Below are 14548 nucleotides of genomic sequence, written 5' to 3'. Positions count from 1 at the left end.
TCGCCACTCCTTAAATGCGTCCTTACTGGCCAGCAGTTCTTTTTCTGTGATTGTGTAATTTACTTCAGTGGGAGTCAGTTTCATTGATCGGTAAGCAACTGGATGTAACTGACCGGTTACCTTATGTCGTTGGGATAATACACCTCCGACAGCTTGATCAGAAGCATCAGTCTCCAAAAAAAATGGTTCCGTAGGGTCTGCATGTTGAAGTATTGGTGCTGTGGGGAAATCTCTCTTCAAGTATTTGAAGGCCTCTTCAGATTCTTCTGACCATTCAAACCAAATTCATTTTTTTAGCAGTTGTGTAAGAGGAAGGATCTTCCATGAGAATTTACTGATAAATCTTCAATAGAAATTTGCGAATCCAATGAAGCTTTGGACTTCCTTCACACTTGCTGTGGATTTCCAGTCTACTACTGCTTTGATTTTCCGCTCATCCATGAGTAATCCCGTTGGGGAAAGTACAAACCCCAAAAACTCCACTTGGAAAAGATTGAATGCTCACTTTTACAGTTTCACAAATAGCCTGTTTTCTCTTAATTTCTGTAAGACTCCTCTAACCTGCCCTTGATGTTCACTCTTGTCAGAGGAATAAATTACGATATCATCTATGTACCCTATTGCACACTGATCTATGAATTCTTTTAGAATGTCATTTATAAAGTGCTGGAAGGCAGCTGGGGCATTTCACAGTCCATAAGGCATGACTTGATATTCGAACAACCCAAACCTCGTTCTGAAGGCTGTTTTCCATTTGTCTCCTTCACGCATCAAAACTAGGTGATATGCCCCTCTCAAATCTAGCTTTTTGTAAACTTGTGCCCCTTTTACTTGATCTAAAAGGACAGAAATGAGAGCTAACGGATACCGATTCTTCTTGGTGATCTTGTTTATTGCTCGATAATAGATGCAAGTCCTCAATTCCCCTTCCTTCTTGGGCACGAAGAACAGAGACAAAGATACTGGGGACTGTGAGGGTCAAATGAACCCATTGGCCAAGTATTTATCTAAATACTCTTTCAAATGATGATGCTCTTTTTCCGTTAGGGCATATACTCGACTGCACTGTAAATTTGCACCAGGTTCTATATTGATCTTACAATCATATACTCTATGAGGAGGGAGTAGTTCAGCTTCCACCTCGTTGAATACATCTTCAAAATCTCTGTAATCTTCGGGTATTTCTTGGGCCTTGATGATACACTCTGAAACTTCAGATGAACACAGGGAGTGAGATGGATTACACTTTTGAGTTTTTTCCTTTACCCCGAAACAGTTCCCTTGACAGTAGTTGGAATCCATCACTATCGTTCTGGAGCTCCAATTCATAATTGGATTGTGCTCTGTGAGCCATGGAATACCCATTATCAGCTGAAACTGGGGAGCATCAATTAGGTTGAATTGAATTTTTTCTTCATGCCCTTCGTTAGAAATTAATTGTACTTGTTCTGTATGACTCAGGATAGGCCCAAAAGAAAGATTTGTCCCATCTATGGGCCGGACCGGCTGACTTTTGGATTTTTTTATTGATTGTATTCCCACCTTATCCGCAAACTTCAAATCACAAAATTTCCTGTGGCTCCTGAATCTATCATTACTGAAACCTCTGTCAGCGTTGTTTGTCGAAACCTAACTATCATGGACAGAATTAAATGTGGGGCCGAGGACTGCAAGGTGTTGGCTACTTGATGTTCTTTTGGAGTTGTCTTTTGATTTGCAACCACCTGTTCAGCTCCTTCTACAGGTGGTGCAACTAGTTTTCCTTCGGCTTGAAAATGGTCTTCGGCTTCTTCTGATAATTCCTAACAAAATGTCCTCCTGAACCGCAGTACATGCACAAATTGCTTGTTCTCCTCTTCTCTTTTTCTTCTTTTGTCATAGGACCTTTTATTGTCCCTATCTGCATGGGCTCTGCACCTTGTTGTCCTTCTGTGCTTCCACTACTGTCTGGTCGAACTCTATCGAATCTTGGAACTACTGGTTTAAATTCCTTTCTCTAGTACTAAATCCACCAATGCTGAAATTTCAGTGGGTCTATTTGGTAAATGAGCTAGCACATCCTTGAGTTCATCTCTTAAACCACGATAAAAAACTGCTGCTCTTTTATTCTCGGGCCAGTCCGTCTCCACCACCAATTCATTAAACTGTGCCAATAGGCCACTAGATCTTGCTTTCCCTGCTGTAACTCAAGTAGTTTGTTATCAACGGCTTGAGAAATTCTTCGTCGATCAAATATCCCAAAAAAAATCCAGTTTAAACTCTTCATAATTTCGCAACAAAGGATCATCCCTGCTAACCAGGGGCATAGACCACGACGCGGCGTCCCCACTTAGCTATGACAACACAAAGGCCACTCTAGACTGCGCATCTGGGAAAATCAAAGGGCGGCACATGAAATGTAAGGAACATTGTGTGATGGATAGTTGCGCCTTTGTGGGTCTCCACTAAAACATTCTGGGGGAGCTAACAGAATAACTGGCAACAATGAATGGATTACTTGTGTGGTCATTCTATTTGTACCCTCCAACGAAGGATCTAGGGCATCTCGACCTGAACTAAATGGTTGTCTCAACCTCTGAGCTAGCTCTGTGGTTTCGTTTCTAGAGTTCACTACTTCTTGTCTAAGACTCTGGTTCTCCTCTCTAACTGCGACCAACTCTTTCTGAACAGTATCTAAAACTGTTCCTAAGGTCTGTAAATGTATTCCCTCCGCCATCTCTGTCTGGGTGCAAGTATGCAACGTGGGCACTTCACTCTGTCAGACTCTACAATCTTGTCTAAACACTATATCATTTCTTACCATAAACTTGCGCAGGAACAGAGATGCTAGGTCCCGAATCCCTCTAGAAAATACTCCGAAGATCAACTGATACTGAACCTTCAGACTATTCTCACGGGGGAAGGGGAAATGGATAAAATAATAAACAAGAAAAGACTGGTCCTGGACTGGTACCTCTATTTTCTAACCTGACCTGCAGACTTCTATTCTTCTATGGAACCTGAGGAAAGGAGTTACACCGTTAGTACCTATTCTATTCTATCCTTTCCTAATCTTTTCTTCAACTATTTTCACCCACCCACTTCTTCCAAGATCTGTGCTTCTCTTCTGCCTTTTACTGTTATGTTCTTAGCTAACAGTCAACGCCCAAATATTGCTGTATCTGGAAACACAAGATTATCCTATTTATTTTATGCCCTTTTACTAATCTTCTAATTTCTAAATCTTTGGGGTTTACTTATTTCTCTATTTAGGTGTGTTGCTATCTTTTCCTGTCCTGTTGATTGTAGTCCTTATTTATGTTCTTGTTAACAATGCTTCAAATTATAAAACACAAATATGTCTATTAATTCTTGCCTACCTTAACCTGTGTGCTTGTCTACTCTTATGTATCTCACTTACTTCTTGCATTGACTGGTCGTATCTTGTCTTGTTATCTCTTCCTTATAGTATCTATTTCTTCTCTTGTTCTATCTGTACATTTACAACAGTTTTTCCTTTGTTTTTATCTTTTCTAGTTATTACAAGTTCTGAAGATGACTTATATAACTTTACTACTATCAGTAAGTATTTACAGTCTATTATTCTTAACTAGTCAACTTAACAGAGTTTTCTCATATCCTTAAATATGCAACGTCATTTAGCTTCTCTCTTCTCTTCTGTTTTTTCTCCTCAGGTCTGTGTCACCGTATTTGTATTTCCGCCGTCTACTGTCGCTCTGGAAGTTCCTAGAGGAACCGGATGCGACGGTAATCTTCCGACGACGCTTCTTCTCCAAAATTGCTCCAAAAATGAGACCTTTGCGTTCTTGCCGATTGTATCATTTACTTTGGTCAGAAACAAGCCCTATTCTACACTCCTACAGATTTTTAGCTTATTTCCCTGACTAAAACGATGAGGACACTACGAAGGCTGCTTGCCGGGTCAATCTTCAGGTGAAGTGTGCATTTCCCTTCGCGCTCGCGCTTCACCTAACTCTCCTTGCAGCTGTGGTCGAAAGACTAGACCGCCAACCCAGATTTTCGGAATCGGCAGCCATCAGTCCAATAATTGTTTTCCGGCGATTTTGGACTTGTTGGGCCCAACCCAGTGTAAGTTATCGCCACGACTCGGTCTGGGGGCCTGACTCCTGTTGTCAACCACAACAGTGTCAGTTGCATTCTCTTCTAGGACTGGGGGAGTTCCCTCCCATTTCCCTCTAGGTTTCCCCATTTGCAGCGTTACTTGGGCTCTTGTGGAGGAACGCATGCGCTGCTCTCCAGGAGGGTTCGCCGCAAAAGCCATTGTCCCCAGGCTCCACTTCTCAGTTATCTGACCAGGGTCACCAGGGCTCTGTGTATGGCAACCAGGCACCTTGCCAGACACCTCAATCAATAGGACAGTCAACCAGGCGCAAAAGGGTCAACCCCAGACCGGTTCCCGACTGGCAACACCTCGACCCAGGCCCCTGCAATCAGGCATAGGTGCCCCAAAACCATCACCCCACCGCAGCAGGCAGAAACTTACGTGGTTACCCCAGCCAATCCCCAAATCTCAGTCACAGCCCTTGGAAGGTCATCCAGCCTCAAATTCTACCTGGGGTCAAAGAAGGGGGGGTCCATGCAAAGTTATTGACCGCAAGAGATTTACACCAAACAGCAGCCAGACAGGATACTCAGTAGCTGCCCGTTGGGTCCAGGCATCACCACTCCTCATCGGCTGCCCCCACTTACTGCAGTAATCACATCACAACAGGCGTGGGGGTCACGCAGGCCCCACCTCAGTGTATCAAAGCAGCACCTTGAAACATCCTTGAAACATCCTGACGAGCACTCCCGCGTCCTTTTTTCCCGCGTCAGGGGGACAACTACAGGCTGAACACACTTGGCCCATCGCCTTGAAAGGCCTGACCGCACAGCTGGCACCCTACCACCCTGTGGGCGCTATCTCAAGTTCTTGCTCAGGCAGCACTCCGGCCATCATGGGGGGCAGTTCATTGAGCAGCTTCCCGGCGGCGTAGATCACCTCCACTGGTGACCGCCTCCCACTGGGGAGCCAAGCTGATCACCAGGCTTGGCAGCCGATGATCGCAGACCTCGGCTCCTCACACCCCACAGTCTCCCTATGGCATCTGCCATATCCGTGCAGTCTCCCGCTCCTCTAGGTGCATCAGTGGCGTGTCTGTAGGGAGACAGGATGGCCGTCTCTCACTGTTACGCTGGCCATCTCTCCTCTTCAGGCCGCCATTGCTGCAAAAGCACTTCTGAGCCACCCCAGCGCTTCTGCACCTCCCGGCTGTTATTCAGGGTCTAAGGGCACCGATAATTATCGCACAGGGTCCCGCTGGTTCAGCCCCAAGAAGAGCGCCTTGGGCGATTCACAGGATTATTTATTAGGCTGCTGCGGAGCTCTCGGATCACATGTCTGCCATCTTCGGCTGCGAAGCCATGCCTCCCTGTTATCTTTTTACACTTCTCCCTAGTTTGCCATATGTTTTTCTAAGGTTCTGATGTAGTCTCTTACCCTTTGTGACAGCTGCTTAAGGACGGACCTCCACTTCCGGATCCAGCCGACCTTACAACCATTTTTGATGTCTGCCCATCTTCCTTGTTGGACAAATATGAATCCATTCGGGCTGGTTCCTTACCTTTGGCTGTAGTCGGGATTGAGGTACCAATCAGCCCAGAACATGACTTTTATAAAGTTTATTAAATGCAATAAACTAGTTCTGGGGATCCTTATTTGGTAAGGAATGTGAACCTCTGTCTTTGGAGCCATAAACTAATGTATTGGATGAGGAATCTAGGTGGGCCTCGACCTTGCATGAACACGATGCGGCCATTGGGTAATGTTCCCAGATTTCTGGCATGGGGAACGTTTGATCACAGTGTGTACAGTGTGTGCTGTGTCTTCATTTACTATGTGTTCCTAACTTCACGTGGCATCTAACTTATAATGTTTTGGGGACATGCACACTTCCCTGGCCTTGTGTGCTTTATTGGGGGCTATCTCTCTGCACCGTTGTGGTGTTGCTGCAACTATCTGTGGGATTGATCTGGGATTTCCTGTTCCTGCTTGTCTGCCGCTATTATGCCACCCCACCTGCGATTGTCAATCAGTGACCTCAGACCTGGGTCTCAGGGCCTGCCTAACTACGTATTTCTGAGTTGGGGTTGATATGGAGTTCACAACGGGGAATTCATCAACGAAGATGCAATTTTGTTTTTATACATGAATGTATTGTTTTTTCATATTGACATCAAATTTTTCAACATTAACACTGAGATTTTAATTTAAAGTAATTCTGGCTCCAGCACCTTGGTAGCAGGAGGACAGTTTATGCTACGAGAAGAGGAGCTTTGAATATTTTCCCTAAGCTAGAGTAATGCTTTAGTCTCATAGCAATCAGTTGAAGACTGATGAGGTGTGGTTTTGATGGTAGTTGCTGCATTGAAGGCATGAGTATCAATATAGTTATGTATTGTGAATTGTTTAATTGATCCATTTTATTTGTGAGTTGTTAGAGTATGTATGTTTATGTGCATATTGGGAAGAAGTGGAAGAGGATATTGGACTCAAAGTATTCTAAGATCCTGGGATAATTCAGAGTTGATTTATGGTTTTCTGTCTGCTAAAGATCTGTCGTGCATGTCATGTGGTACCGTTGACTGCACAATTTAGGTAGGAAGTATAACATATTGTTGTGAATGTACCAGTATCGATTGTCCTGGAAAAAAAACCTATTGCGCAGAAGTGAAGCTACATTGATAAGATTGATTTCCCACTGGCCAAGATTTCATTCACGTCTGTGAAAGATCTTTCTGTGTGGAAAAGTCGGAGGCTGTCAAGACCTTCATATTTTGATTGTTGAATTGGTTTTGTTTTCTTTAGAGGAGCAGACAAAGATTACTTATTTTTATGTTGGCTTAGAGTTATAGAATTGTGTGTATGAGAAAAACTGTGAAGGAAGGTGAACCGCTGCGAGAAACAAGATTATACATCATAGTGTCCTGTGAGGACAGTGGTTGGTTGGTGTATTTTTGTGTTACTATTGTTTGATGACAACAGAGTGTGCCACACTGGCATAGATCAATTGCTGTGCAAGTGCTGCATTGAGATTTGTTAAAGAGTCAGGGCAAGATGGCCGCTAGTGGGCTGTAGAGCACAGTCGCACTTTACTCCCTCTCCCAACTAGGAGAATGAAGAAGCTGCCCTGATACGGATTCTGAGTCGGATATGCGGGTGATTTTGTGGATTGCAGGAAGACATCCGCCTCCAGTATCGAGTTCTGACAGCGATTAAAACTGTTAGAGAGCACTGGAAAATTCTGTATAGCAGTCTGACTAAAATGTCCCAGCGAGGAAGAAATGAAAAGGACAAGGATAAAGCGGTACCGACAGCAATTAGCGCGTTTAAGGCGCAAGGAACCGGGACTATCCCCAAAATCCTACCAACAAGTAAACGGGCAATCCCTGCAGTGAGCACGGCTCAAAAGGCACAGCAAAAGAAAGCTGAGAAAGAAAGAAAACTCGAAATGAAATCGACACAACCCACGGCAGTCCGAAATGAATTGCCGCTCGCAACACAGGGGCAAAACAAAGATATATCAATATCCATACGGAATAACAGATAGACAGCAGTCAAAGACGCTAAGGATTCCAATTTTAGACAGCCTACCTTGACGGAGTCGTTCAGTACAAAGTCAGCGGCAGGAACAGCAGTCAGGACCCCGGCAAGGCACTCTCCTGTGGGAAACGCCGCTGATGACGCCTACAGAGACACGGGAGCAGAGAATTTCAGAGTAATAGCTGGATATCTGATTAACAAAGGGAAGACTCAGATAGTGCAGAATAGGCACACAACATATCCGGATATTAGAGTGGTCCCCGAAGCAACATACCTCGGGATAAAAGTGACTACCGACTTAGACAATATTGTGGGGCTTAATATGGAACCGCTATTAGATAAAGTAAAAAGAAATACAGAAAGGATCCATAATCTACATCTGACACTAATGGGCCGGATAAACGTGATTAAAATGATAACGTTCCCGAAATTCTTGTATATTTTTAGAGCGATACCACTCTTTTTTGACCAGGCATGGTTCAGAAAATTGAAGTAATACTTAATAGGCTGATATGGGCTCAAGGGAAGACCAGAAGAGCTTATCGGTATATGGTACTTCCTAGGGAGAAGGGGGCAGGGGGGCCCAAGATTTCAGACTTTATTACTGGGCAGCGGCCCTGCAGTACTCTCAAGGGCTCCTGGGTGGAGGGGGAACTGAGCAACAGGCCGGTAGATCAGGTTTCACAAATGTATATAGAGCACTGGTGGGGGGAGATGCCGAGAACGGCCTGCTGAATACGGTTGAATATAGCTATTTTAAACATACCAGGTTTAAGACTCTACGAGCGGTATATAATGTTTGGAAGGGGGTGGCAAAAAAGCTTGGAATAGGCAGATACAACTGCTATAACCCGACTGTACACACATCATTCACTTCCAGGGGATATTTTCAGGGATGCAGTCATGAAGGATTGGGATAATAAGGGGATTAAGAAGGTAGTGGATTTACTGGATATGGAGGGGGGATTTTGCAATTTCAGGAAATACAAAGGAAATATGAGATAACTGGCAACAGTTTTTTTAAGTATCTGCAGATAAGAAGTTACTTCGCAAATAAAAGAGAAGGAATGATAGAGTTTAATCATTGCAGAATAATGGACTATATTGAAAGGAGTAACCACTGTACAATTCGGCAGTTGTATGCAGAACTGTATGTGTTAAAAAATGATGATAGGGAAAAATACGCTAGCAAATGGGTGGAGAAAGTGGGATGTTCCTTGGAGGGATTTCAGACATCTTTAGACTTAGGGCGAACAGTTTTATGTTCTGCGACATTACAAGCGCAGCATTACAAAACACTGTACTCTCTTTATTATACTCCGGCCAGAATTGCACAGTGGGGGGATGGCATGGGAATCACTTGCCCGCGGTGTGATTCAAGAGAGGCGGATATTGTTCATATGTTCGTGCAATGTCCGCAACTGCATACATTAAAAGGGGCAATTGAGGAATTTTTTAAGAGTTCACTGGGGATTAAGACTAAAATGACAGATGAACTATTAATGCTAGGAGTATTGCCAGGGACAGTGGGCCTCCCTATAGAATTCTTGTTCATGGTAGCGGCGGTATATCGGATTGGAATTGCAAGGGCGTAGCTTGACAAGGCGCCCACGACATTTCAAACATGGTTAGCAAGGCTACTTTCCACGTATAATTTGGAGAAAGCTATATACGAAAGGAAGGGTAGAAGGGCGAGAGCACTGGGAGGAAGGATCTGACAACCAGTAGACCAGTGGAAAAATAGGGTAGAATAGTGGCGGGATCTCCACTGACGGGGTGGGAGAAGAAATTTATAAAAATTATATGTATTACATGCATTACATCAAAATATGTCTTTATTGTTGGAAAAGTATTTGTGTTAGTATGTTTCTTCTTTTGTACTTTTTGTGCTGTAATATGTATTGGAAAATGTGGAAAAAGGGTTAAGAACTTTAATAAAAAGAATTTTTTAAAAAAAAGAGATTTGTTAACATGGTTGGAGAAAAAAAGATCTGACATATATATGGAATAGAATCAAAACATTGGTGACCTAAATTATGTTCTTTGCTATTTGTTGAATAATCCCAAATCATTAAATGTTTTATAATTCCTAAGGGATTTATGAGAAAGGATGTAACAATTCCAGAATGGGAAGGTGAAAAGGGTGTCTCCAAGGAGACATCACCACATTATATGACAACACACATTGGGTTGCATACATGTTTGTCATGTCACAAAATGGTGCAAGATCAATGAAAATGAGAGTTCTTTGAGTTGTTCAAGATATTATACAGTTGAATTGAGAATCATTGAAATATTGAAAGAAAAGTTCCATGAGATGATGTGACAAGCTGCACCCACACACTATGAAGAATTGAGTTTTTTTGATAAAGCAACATATGTTAAGGAGAGAGAGAGAAGTATCACAATAAAACAGAAAGAGTTGTGCGTAACTATGCAGATGCTCGATTGGTCGAGGAAAAACAGAAGTGGAGGAAAGCCATAGTGTAGGGGGCTAAACTATACCCAGCCATTACTACTGACAAGTCTGCAAAGTTGAAGAAGAATAAAACACATGGGAATGAAGATGAAAAGGATAGAAAGATATCAGATACTGATCGAGGTTTCAGGTGATGAAATTTTGGATGCATTGTTGGTCTAGTATCCACCAGCTTATGTGGCCCCCGTAACAAACGCTGAGGGTACTTAGACATCTGATGTGACAATGGCTATGGGCCCTGTTGACCCAAATGTGATTAGGATTGAAATACTATTAGTGATGAGAAAGCCTATTGTACAACCTCTCTAATGTAATGCTGTGCTTGCCTGATTTGAACATTTTCCTACAGTGATACCCAGAAATGTTACTTCTTCTATTGTCACAGTATATCACCTGTTGCTAGGGTTATAACAGCACAGCCATTAGAGATTCGTACAACAACTGCATTGGTTAATATTATTCCAAATGCGGTAGTTCAAGGAACTGTTGGTGAAACACATGTGACAGGATTTATCCTAACCTCGCAGATTTTAAAAAAGTGTTGCTTGGAAACCACTGCATACAGTTCAAACCTTGAGAGAAGGAAGAAGTATTGTCTTTACAACACCAATAGCACAGGGTGAGACTAACCTTTTTTGATGATGGGATTTTTCCCACATGATTTTAAGCAACTGCAAAGAATAAAAAAGCAGGAAACGCAGGAAATAAGGTTCACAATACACAAGAGACAGAAAAAGATAGACAGCAGAATGTCCCTAAGTTATAAATAGAGCTAGAAAAACTAATCAGAGGATGTGTAGCTCCTGAGCATGTGAATTAGTAACAAGAAAAATTGCTGATATAGTTAAGCAAATACATTTCTAAACATGCAAAGACATCTCATAATAAACTAACTGAATAAACCCGAAAATATGAAGTCAATCTTTCAAAAAGTGTCCCATTGCAGAAAAGTTTCAGGGTACAATTGGATGATGACGCTATTGAGCCAATGCTTTCTTTTGGAATGCAATTATAAATTACTGAATTGGTCAAATACATTCGTAAAGGGAGTGAATTTGAGAAATTAGAAAGTAAATAGGCAAAGAAGCATGTGAAGAAAAATAAACCGTTAGCAGCAGTTAATGTAAATATTAAGCCACTTTCATGTTCCCCAGATGAAGGTGAAGCCTTTGCTTTTCCATTGAGACAAATACCAGGTGGAGGCAAGGAGCATGTACCATGGAGCAGAAGCTATCTTGCAGCATTTACAAATAATTTTGCAAAATTGAGAGAGGAGCTTGTACGGTGCTATACACAAGTTGACAGATTTGTAAAGATTTCAAAAGTTCTCTGAACTGATTTGAAACTGTTCTCTGGTATTTTAGTGCCAAGCGATTTTGTGTACTGAGTAAAAAATTGCTGTACAATGGCCACGTGCAGAACCAATGACAGAGGCCCATACTAATACACCATCTCCTTTGGTAATAAATAAATATGGTGAGGTGATTACATTTCTGAAAGGCAAAATTCCTCCAAAAGGTAAGGATTGGGTGAAGGTAAATAGAACCACACAGGAGCCAGAAGAATCAGTGCATGATTACTAAGAGTGATTGCTTCAAGTGTTGCAACAACACAGTGGACAGGAACATCCTAACAAGAGCGATATGTTTTTTGTTTTGTGTCGCAAATACAACAGAGTGTGATTTGCTGGCAGACAAAAACATTAGATGAAGTTCTAAGGTTTCCAAAATATTGTAGCAATGATCAAGACATGAAACTGATAAATCTAAAAGAAAAATTGATGCTTGTCCAGATAAGGTTGGCTCAGATTTTTTTTTAATCTGCTGTTTGCTGTGATCCAGAGTAGGATGCAAGATGTTGGTTTGTAAATTCAAGGAGTTCAATAGGAGTTGATGTTTCACAGGGTAGAGACAGAGGTGTTCCAATTGGTCCAAATCCTTGTGCAGGGGTTGCAATGCTGAATAAAATTACCCCTTGTCAGTTATGTAATAACATTGGACATTGGAAGAGGGAGTGTAGGCTAAATCCAGATAGAATGAGTGGAAATGGTAATATGCAAGGAGAAAATAAAGTGCAAATGCAGAATGTACCTGTTCAGCAAATGCAAGTGACAATTCAGAGACAATTTCCAATAAAAAAAGTTCAACAAGCCCCAATAGTCTCACTGTATAACAAAATCCTACATTTAATGTTAATCAGATGCCCATAGTAAATCTAAACCCCTTTCAGAACCAGAACCCATTTCAACAGTACCCAATGTTAGACAATGACAGTTTCAACTCTGATAATTACCATTGCTGGTGCTAGAGGGCGAGGAATATTGCGTACTTGGCACAGTCCTAGAGGTAGACCAGAGGAGACCATTGGTAGAAGGAGTTGTTAATGGCCACAAAGTGTCACTTTTGATCGACATCGGTGCTACCCATTACACTGCTAGAACAGCAGAAGTCCCAGCCCTGCTCCTGTCCACAAAGAAGAGCCAAATTGTAGGAGTTGTAAATAAACAGATTACAACTCCAATTTCGGAAATGGTCCCAGTAAAAATTGGATCATTTGAGGAAAACCATCAATTTGTTGTCTTCAATTCCTGAAAGGACATTAGTAGACCCCCTTGTGGACATCTCCTAAGTAAGTAATTCCTATCCGGTTCCATTTGGTAAAGCCCTCTAAGGTGGAGAACTGCTGAAGCCATATCCCCTGCCAGAGGGGGGTCTATCCCACAGAATAAAATGCAACGTTGCTCTCCAACAACATACCACCACTTAGGTGCAAGATGGGGTCAATGGGGGCAGTCGGCCCCCATAAAGCAGGTCAAGGAGTCCTTCAAAGCCCATTAGGTAAAGTTCCAAACGATAAACATGGTCATCCATCCTCTTATAAACCAATCATTGATGGGTATCAGCTGTGCCTCTAGATAGTACCATAAATGTCTGACACACCAAGACCTCCATCACAGGGCAGTTTCTGCACTGAGTTAAAAGCAACCCAGGGGCATTCATCAGCCATCATAAAGGATGTGAGTCTGGAGGTCAGGAAGCGAAACCATCCAGGTAGGATTGGATACGGAAAATTTGCTAAGATGTATAAATAATAGGGAGACGCATCATCTTAAAGTGTAAACCATAGGGGTCGAGGTGCAAGTTGCCCCAGCGACACAGGTCTTGGTCAAGGGTTTTGGTCAAGGGATGAGGCCAATTGTTGAAAATTTAGGCCCCAGGACAGGGAGTTGTAATATGTGAACCCCACGGTACTTAATGGAGTTCTGCAGCATAGGCAAATCAAGGCACAAGCATTGCCTTGCCACGTCCCTGTCACCTCCCCAATAGGAATTAACACATGTTAACCCATAGACCTGAGGCCTCTCCATAGAGATGGGGAATCTCTCGACTTTGGGGACCAGAGGCTGTTGGTTGCCAAGGAAAAGGAGAATGTCATCAGTGTACAGTGCTATCCGGTCCTCAAACCCATTCCCTCATCTCCAACCCAATATCCGCACATCACAGCCATTCAGGTGCACCAACGATTCAATAGTTAGGGCAAACAGTAATGAGAAGAGGGGACAGCCCTGAAGAGTGCTTCTGTGGATCAGGAAGAAGGTGGATAAAATGTAATTCACATGGACCCGAGCCGTGGGTTTGGTATACAAGAGACAGACCATCCTGTAGAGTAGTGTTTCCAGGCCCGATCGCAGGAGGACTGCATCCAGGTAGTCCCAAGAGACTCCGTCAAAAGCCTTACAAAAGTCTAACAGGAGGAGGGCCGGGGTACCGTCTAGACCCTGTGCCTGGGAAAGTACCACATGCGCTCGTCAAATACAGTGATGGGTACTTCTGCCTTGCATGAACCCACATTGGTCCAGATGAATGAGATACAACAGGGTTTGGGTCAGCCGAGTCACCAGGAGTTTGGCAAAGATATTAATGTCTGCATTAATAAGTGAGATCAAGCAGTAAGAGGAGATGGTTTGTAGGAACGCCACCCTCAGGGATAACAACAATAGTGGCATAATCCAGGTCAGGAAGGAACCATCCCCATTGTAATGCCTCTGCATAGAAGGTCAGCAAGTGGGTTGTCAGAATGGTATGTTATCTTTCATAGTATTCAATGTGGTAGCCATCCAGGTCTGAGGTTTTCCTGGATTGGAGTCCGGATATGGCTTGGTCAACCTCTTCCTCCGTTAAAGGATGGTGCAACTCATGGGCTAGCGAGCGTGGGACTGAGGACATTGAATTGTCCCAGAGAATGGGGCTCTCAGTCTCCGATGGGGGCAATGGACATCAAGCATAGAGTTCTTGCTAGAATGTCGCAAAGACCTGAGTGATAGTTGGGGGATCTTCCGGGAGATTTCCTGCTGAATCTCTGATGTAGGGAAACAAATTGAACCGAATTCCTGTAGAGAGAAAATGAAATAATCTCTATCATTAGGTAACTCAGTCACCACCTTTATCTATTAACACAATTGACCA

The sequence above is a fragment of the Lissotriton vulgaris genome, chromosome 4_1, assembly GCF_964263255.1.
Source record: "Lissotriton vulgaris chromosome 4_1, aLisVul1.2, whole genome shotgun sequence".
In the NCBI taxonomy this organism is placed as follows: domain Eukaryota; kingdom Metazoa; phylum Chordata; class Amphibia; order Caudata; family Salamandridae; genus Lissotriton; species Lissotriton vulgaris.
The sequence above is the reverse complement of the archived record's forward strand: the minus strand, read 5'-3'. Positions refer to the sequence as shown.